The sequence below is a fragment of the Camelus ferus genome, chromosome 5, assembly GCF_009834535.1.
Source record: "Camelus ferus isolate YT-003-E chromosome 5, BCGSAC_Cfer_1.0, whole genome shotgun sequence".
In the NCBI taxonomy this organism is placed as follows: Eukaryota; Metazoa; Chordata; class Mammalia; order Artiodactyla; family Camelidae; genus Camelus; species Camelus ferus.
The window spans coordinates 86,407,138-86,415,726 of record NC_045700.1 but is presented as its reverse complement, the minus strand read 5'-3'; the positions used below and the strand labels follow the sequence as shown (position 1 = coordinate 86,415,726).

Sequence of the window (8,589 nt, the reverse complement as noted above, 5' to 3'; positions counted from 1 at the left end):
GAACCCTAATAAACAGCAGTTTAAGAGTGCCACAGGGTGTCCAAGCTTTCCCAGTCCAGACTCAGGCACAACAAGCCCTTAAATGTCGTCTTGATGATTTTTCCTCTCAAAGCAAATGAAGTTGCTGATTTCACCACACACTTGCACAGACCACCTGATGTATCCACAGTTGAGGATTAAACATAAACTCTGGGGGAAAGTTCTGTCCCGGTGGGAAAATTATTTAAGGCTCTATGAGCAGTTAGATAAAATGTGTAAAAAGACAATTTGGATACTGTTATCCAACTTCAAAATTTGCATTGTTTTATATGGTTTTAATTTTCAGTTTTACTCGCAGTTCATCACCCAGACAGAGATCTGCAAATTCAAACCTTGATTAGCACAATAGCAAAAACAAAACACCTGGAAAACCTGTACCCACAAGCTATAGCATACTGTCTCTGTCAAACTGATTTCTTTCCTTCTGCTTGGGTGAAAATTCAGTAAAAGAAGCCAGATGATGATGTTTTAGATAACCTAAAATAATGAAAATGTGATGGTTTGCTGGCATTGACAAAGTGTTTTAAAGACGATGCAAAGCTGAAATACGTATGTACAGAGAAGTATGGCTTAGTATTTGAATAAAATAGTTCCATTGTGATTAACTTGTATCGGACACTTAGTATCTTCTAGGTACTAACTCCTTTATATTTCTTAACTGATGTAATTTGTACAACAAGCCTGTGAGAAAGATTTGATTGGCCCCGTGTTAAAGAAGAGCCATCACGGTCACCGTGCTCTGCCAGGAGGTCAGAGAGTCAGGATTCAAACTCAAGCATCCCAGCTCAGAGTCCATGCTCTTAATACTGTAGCTCTAGTTTCCTCTTCTGAAAACTTCAAACACTGATGCTGGGGGACAGACTTATTCCCCACACTCTGTGTTTCCATTAAGGGGAGGAACTATGAAAGTTTGGGGGAGGAGCCTCCAGTTTATCTGTGCCTTCACGCCCCTTGTCTGGGGCTGGAGGAATAACGTCCAGACCACAGGAAAGCATTAGTGTAGAACTGTAGCTAACGCCAAGCCAGCCTGGGCTCTCTTTTCTTGTCCTGTTGTTTTCAGTTAATAGTTACAGATTCTGGCCTTTACAGTCCTTAAGTTTTTATAGGGTAAATGTCCACAGTATATTTCCTAAGATCTGGAATCATCTCAAACTCTCTGAATGGCTGCCTTGAAGCTTATGTCTTGTAATGAGGGGGAAAGAGCTTGGATGGAGAATAAACCACAGCACTCCACTAACTTCCCAAGACTTTCCTTAAAAAAAGCAAAACTCTTTTGACCATCACAATCATGGTTATCTTAGATATCTGATATGGGTGATACTCTGAGCATTTGATATTCTCACTGTTTCTCAGCCGTCTGCTTTGAATGACTTACAAGGATGCCTGTCTTATCACTTCCTTTTTGTTGATGAAAACATTCCAGTTAACATCCAGTTTCATGAGCTTGTTCCACTCGAGGGCAGAAAAATATAAGAAGAGAAAGGAGGAATAGTTTTTCCTTAGGAGCATCCACGGGCAGTATATGCAAATATGATTTATTTTTTTCCTTATCCCAATGGAGGAGAGAATAGATGTGAAGAAAGAAGATGGTAGCTTCCTTAGCACTCGGGGCTGAACCTCCCTCCTAGGTAGGAAGATGCAGAGAGAAAAGGGCACCAAGCAGCTCGATGGAATGGACTGAAGGTTTCCTATCTCATAGCCATTGCTCTGCTTTCTTGCTAATAAATCTGATTCTGATGGTGGCAGCAATAAATTCAGTTTAGGAAAAAAAAAAAATTGTAACTGCATTTCTTTGATCTATTTGCATACAGGGTGGGCAATGAACTCTAAGTGGCACTTGTTGACCAGGGTTTTGGAGAAAACCTCTTGAGAGAGGAGCCCACTTAGCTATTGGCACTTCACTCTGCCTTTCTTCCAGCCTGGACTAGTCCTAACTTGTCACAAGCTGGGGCCACCACCTTGCAACAATGATTTAACAACCAAAAGGATCACAGAGACCTCAGAGATGTTCCTGAGCCGTAAGCACTTACTTCTAGACTTCATGCTACAGGAGAAAACTGTAAACTCTCTCATTTGCTTAAGTCCGTGTTTTTAGGTCTCTATTACAGCCAGATTTGATTCTTAAATTATATATTAGCCATGGGATTTTTGGGCAGGTTCAGTAATCCTTCTGAAGACCTCAGTTTCCTTATTTGTAGAGATCTTACCAGTACCATCTTAGAAATATTTTAGCAATTAAAAGGTATCATGCATAGAGAATATTTAGTACAGCTCCTTGTGTGGTAAGTGGTGGATAAATGTAAGTTGTCATTACTTATCTTCATATAAATATGAACGTTTCTTAAATCAAATCTAGACTGTAAATCAGGAAAATATAGGCTGTGACTAAAAGAAGAAATCCCTGCAGCTATCTTAGACTTTCCTTTAATAAACTCTGATTTCTAAAATATGGAAGAAATGAGGATGTGTCCAGGTAGTAAACGTTGAAATCAGCCAAATCCATGTTAGATAATTCTGTACAACAGGAGTTGGTTATTCAGATGTAAGAGGCTCATGGCTTAACTTTAAAAAATTACAGGGATTATTTGAATGCATTCTAATTCGAGGGGATTTTTGTCATTTTTATATTTATTTTTGTGATTGCAGACGTGAAGCTCCAAAATTTTATTTATAACTAGAATTTTCACCTTCCAATAAATGTACAGCTCAACACATGGTAACTGTCTTGGTTATGGCCACATACATTAATATATGTGCATGTGTATGCATGTGTGTCCATGAATATATGTCTATGAAATTTTAGTCTGAAATGAGGTCGCTTGTCTATTGAAAATTAACACCTGGTGAAAAAAGGATTCAAATGCCAGGGAAGACAATGACTTTTTATTAACTCTTCATGGTCAGATTTGACTATTTCTTTTTATATGTATATCTATATATATATTTTTTTATTGAAGTATAGTCAGTTTACAATGTTGTGTCAATTTCTGGGGTACAGCATATTGCTTCAGTCATACATGAACATACATATACTCATTTTCAAATTCCTTTTCACCATAAGTTACTACAAGATATCAAATATAGTCCCCTGTGCTATACAGTATGAACTTGTTGTTTATTTATTCCATATATATCAGTTAGTATCTGCAAATCTCTAACTCCCAATTTATCCCCTCCCACCCCCCTGCCCCCTGGTAACCACAAGTTTGTTCTCTATGTTTGAGAGTTGTTTCTGTTTTGCAAATAAGTTCCAATCAGAATGGCCACCATTCAGAAATCCACAAACGATAAATGCTGGAAAGGTGTGTAGAAAAGGGAGCCCTCCTACACTGTTGATGGAAATGTAGTTTGCTGCAGCTGTTATGGAAAACAGTATGGAGATTCCTCAAAAGACTAAAAATAGACTTACCATATGATCCAACAATCCCAACAGAGAGAACTTTAATTCAAAGAGACATATACAGCCCAATGTTCATAGCAGCACAATTTACAATAGCTGAGACATGGAAGCAATCTAATGTCCATCGATAGATGACTGGATAAAGAAGTTGTGGTATATTTATACAATGGAATTCTACTCAGCCATAAAAAAATAATAAAATAATGCCATTTGCAGCAACATGGATGGACCTGGAGACAGTCATCCTAAGCGAAATAAGCCAGAAAGAGAAAGAAAAATACCATATGATATCACTTATATGTGGAATCTCAATAAAAGGACAAGCAATTTTATGTTTTTTTAAATTTTCCCTAAATCTTTGTCTGGTTTAAAATTTCTCCTGGAGTTTACCATAGGAAATTCGGGTCCAAGATGTTTCTATTGTATGTAATATTGGAATCAAAAGCTTTTTAAGACTTATTTCTACAGAGCCCTCTCTTCCTAAGTACTGCCTTTATCACTGATTGACCTGGCATCTCCCTAGGCAACTGCTGTCTCTAGTTGGAAAAGGTTACACTTGCTGCAGAACTCATGCTCAAGAACTCATGAACGTTCCCATAAGGTCTTCATTTTCACTTTTAGGCCAACTAAAGATATGTATGTGGATACCTGATTCTTCTATAGCACACCCACAAAAAAGATTATAACTCAGTTATTAAATATTTTAACAATGTAGCACTCGAGTTCTTTTATAATGGAATTTGAATTTTCCGTTTCCTGCCTAAGGTACCATAAAAAGAATCATAGTATCTGATTCTCGATACTCTGACTAGGTTTATGAAGATGGTCTGTGGCAGGACCCACCTCATGGTCATGCAACCTACCTGGTCACATCGGGCCCCGCGCTGGGCTTGCTAATCCTCTGCTGGCACCAACTTAAAATTCTTAATAATTTTTGAACAAGGAGCTTAGCATTCTTATTTTGCACCAGGCCCTGCAAATTATGTAGTTGGTTCTGGGCTCAGTATTTGACTGCTTCTATTCGGTTGGAACTATTATTCCTGGTACAAGTTGACTTTCCAGAAGTGAAACGTTTTGGGAGCAATATTTCCCAATGGACTTGGCTCTTGATTTCAAGAATCCAATACTACATTAACAAAGAAGTCCCTAGGATTTTGGATTTATACCAATATTTTATAATTGACTTTGCCTTTTACAGTAAAGATAAAGTTTGTGCATCTTTGTATCATTCAAAAGTACATATTTGTAGAAACACTTGATTTTATAGGCTCTCAATCTATATAAACCATATTTCTCATCTTCTACACATTTAAGAGTTGCGATTAATTGCAACTCAGATCTTAACATATAGCAATATAATTAGTGTTTCAAAAAAGATAACAGAATAATTTTTCATGTGGTTTAAGTAAATCTCTTTGATTCAGACTCTAAATTGTGAAAACTGAGATTAAATTTGGATCCTATACGTTTATGTATTCTTGGATTACTTTAAGTGGGACATTATATTTGAAAGGTGAGAATGGCTGAAACGTTGAAAATTATATCTTTTCTTCTGCCTGCATACAGAGAGCTAGTATACAATTGTTAACTATTGAGATCAATAATAAGGTTCTATTTTCTTTCAACTGGTTCCTGAGATACGTTTGTTTCTTGGGAAATACGTGGCATAAGTCAATATCACTAATACAGTGCAAGCCCAGAGTGGCTTTGAGTTTCCAATATTCTAAAGCATTCTAAGGGATTGACACAAATTAGTTTCGATGGATTTATATATATATTTTTTGTTTGTTTCAGTAAATAGTGATTGATGTGAAAGAGCAGTTAAGATAATGTCAGTTATTTAAAATGACTACATTTATTCCCAGATCCTTCCAGTGAAACACACTGCAACATGTAAAAGAAGGGAACTATAAGTAATGCTTTAACATAATGTACTATATGGTGCTTTCAAGAGTCAGTGCTTTATTTTACCCCAATAAGATGCTTATTTGCCTTTTGTCTGTTTTTACATAAAATTTTTAACATCTTTAAGCGCTAATTTCTATTCTCTATCAACTGCATGTTAGCTTGTCCCATACGTGACATTATTTCATTTGTGTTCTTTCTCATTTTTTTTTCCTTTTTCCTCTGCTTCCAGTGAATTTCACCCTTGTAGCTAATTCATTTCCTGACAACTTTCCACACTCCCAAATTAATGATTTGTGCTCTCCCAGAAGGGAGATAAAAGGCAGATGTTTTTCATCCTTAGAACACAATTCCCTTCGTTTTCTGTTTGGGAGCTTCCTATTAGCGGGCACTTACAGCTGGTGTCAAACATTCCAAACAACAACACCCCTACATTAAGCAGAATTTCATTATCTTATTCTGTGTGATCTCTAACTGACGTTTCCAACATGCTCACTCTTGAAAAGGCGTTCCTTCTTTGAGTCATAAAGCCTTTCGAGAATCTGATGCAGGTAGGTCTTCCTCCTCATTTACAAGTACTACGTTCAATTTCAGGAGGTTCACGGGCCCCTGAGGCCTCTTCATGAACCAAGTATTACGAACACCTGCTTTCATTTATCAGTTTCTCTATTTTACAGATATTGCACTGTGCATAGTTTTTCTAGAATTATTCCCTTTTTGCCACCACCCTTCACTCTCCACTCCACCACCTTATTTTTTGCATCCTTGTTTTAAGAACGGCCCTTTCAGCCAATGATGTTTCTATTCAAAATGTCTGAATCTGTCTGAAGCATCCCAGTGATGCAACCACTGTGTAAAAACATTGCCTCTTTCATTTTCAAGTTCCATTTTTGTTATGTTACCCAAAAGTCCTTTAATTCCAAGCATACTTTTGTCCTATTGACTTACTGAAACAAAATAGATAAACCCCCATTCATCCAAGATGAGGTTGAGTACCTTGTATATGCTGTCTGAGTATCTTGTATAGTACCTTGCATCATGAAGTGTGTAAAACTCAACCCGAAAGGGTTTACCTTTCATAATTATATTAATGCTAGTGATAATATTGATATTGTTAATAACTAATGTTAACTGAATATATTTTTCCAAGAACTACGCAAATCCTGTTATTATTACCTTTCATCCTTTTTTTTTCTTTTTTCTTCACTTTCCTTTTCCTCTTCCTCCACTTTTTTTTAGCAGATAAGATAAAATAAGTTAAAAGAGGTTAGGTGAAACTTACTCAAGGTCACCACTAGAAAACGAATGGAAAATGGCTTCAAATACAGATGCCAGGGACTTCAGAGGCACTGCTAATGCTTTCACGTATCTTGGACACTCTCTACCTCTCATTGACAATAGTAGTAGAAATATCTTAGGTTGTATGAATGTACCCAGCCATCCGTCCATCTGGCAGACACATATAATTCATACAGGGTAGAAGACAGAAAATTCATAAGAAATTTTGTGGGAATTAGGGGAAGCCAGGAACTATGTGAACTTTTCTTCATGGCAGAAGTGGCATTTGAAACATCTCATGAGTGATGCCTGAGACTAAAGAGGAAATTGCAGGGAGCAGCTGTGAAGGCTGAGGGCCCTGCAGAAGTGTAGGCACCAGGAATGATTGGCAGTTCAACTTGGCTAGAGTAGAACATGTGGAAAGCAGAATTAGGAGAGAAAATAAATGTTGGAAAGGGTTGTAGGCCAGATACCAGAGAACTTGGAATTCCAGGAAGAGGGGTATGAACTTATTTTAGCAGGAGTGAATGATGGGAGGTTCGAAATAGAAAAAGGTCATAATCAGAACTGTGTTTTTAGAAGATGGCTCTGGCTGACTGGGAGCAGAAGACTTGCAAACATACAGATGGAGATAATGTATTCATTCTTTTGGCCACACTGATTAAATTAAGACATAATGGGTGACCTTCTCTCTGGGGAGAGGCCCTGTTAGTGGGAGAATTATATAACAAGTACTAAGTGAAACCTGAAACTATTAACTGCTCAGTGAGCTCTAGTCTTTTGTCTAATGGTAGTTCACACACTCATCTCTGTTCATTCTTTTTCTTTCTCCTTTATTTTAATTTTCCCTTGAAAGAATTGTATTCTCAGGGCTTTTTATTTAATAGGACTTTCTTCTACTGTGGTATTTTTGATGCCCTGTCTCTTCCACCCACTTGACCACCCACTGCTTTGGTTCTGTTCCTATGGCCCTAGATTTAGGGCTGCTGAGTCACATCTTAACTTCTCCTGGAAACAATAATATGTTGATTCATTGATCTTACCCCTTTCATCTACTGATCTCTGCCTGTGATCAGCCCACCGTCTACCATGTATTTTCACCATCATATTCCATGTCTCCTCTTTGTGTTTCTGATTTCTTTATGAACTGCTGCACAACATAGGTGCCCTGGCCTCTGTGTGAGCCTTCACATTTAAGGGCTGGAATCCAGTGACAAAGACTATGTGGGTAGGTGCCAGAGTTTGAGCCCACTGATGACTGTGCTGGGATAAATGTCGTACCTGTGCTGGCCAGAGACAGGAAGAGTTGACGGATCCAAAAGCAGGATGCTCAGATTCTGTCAGGAATCAGGCAGATCTGGAACAGAGAGCAAACAGGATCTTGAGGATTTTTAGTGAGTATGTGTGCGTTGGTAGTGGTAAAGAAAAAAAACAATAAAAAATTTAGATGAGGATAACTACAACAAACAAGCGTAAATAGATGCTGAGTGGCTTCCCAGGAGAGCTGGAATTTATGTAGCTCTTCTTATTTGTTGATGGTTCAGACCTGCTTAAAGCTAAGTGTTGGGATCAACAGCCTCATTCCTGTTGCTGTATTGTCCCATCTCTTTCTTCTTTTGTTGGACTCAGGCACACTGCTCATCATTTGGACAAAACATCACGTTCGCATTATGAAGATCTTATCATGCATTCAGATGTTTCAGAGGAATACATCTCCTTGGCAGATCCAGAAGAAAAAATTGTGTCTCCTCTAATCTAGATTTTCTGTGGCTAATTGTAACATAGATAGCTCCATGGTTTCTGGAAGAGTATGCTGTTACCTTTCTGATCAAACTTGAATTTTCATGGAAAGCATTATTACTGTATTGTCATTCATTATTCCTTCTTGCTGATTCTTTTCCTTTCAAATTGCTTTTTGGCCGATATAGTGTACCACTTGGACAACTGCCTGGAAATCTCTCTCCTTC

The 8,589-nt window shown here is 37.8% G+C and overlaps 1 non-coding gene across 1 annotated transcript; it reads left to right on the top strand.

Moving 5' to 3' along the window:
* Positions 1-6,128: 6,128 nt before the first annotated feature.
* LOC116663909 lies at positions 6,129-6,218 on the top strand. Its single transcript, XR_004320271.1, has one exon. It is a non-coding gene; the product is annotated as a small nucleolar RNA SNORD91 family (small nucleolar RNA).
* The last annotated feature ends 2,371 nt before the right edge of the window (positions 6,219-8,589 follow it).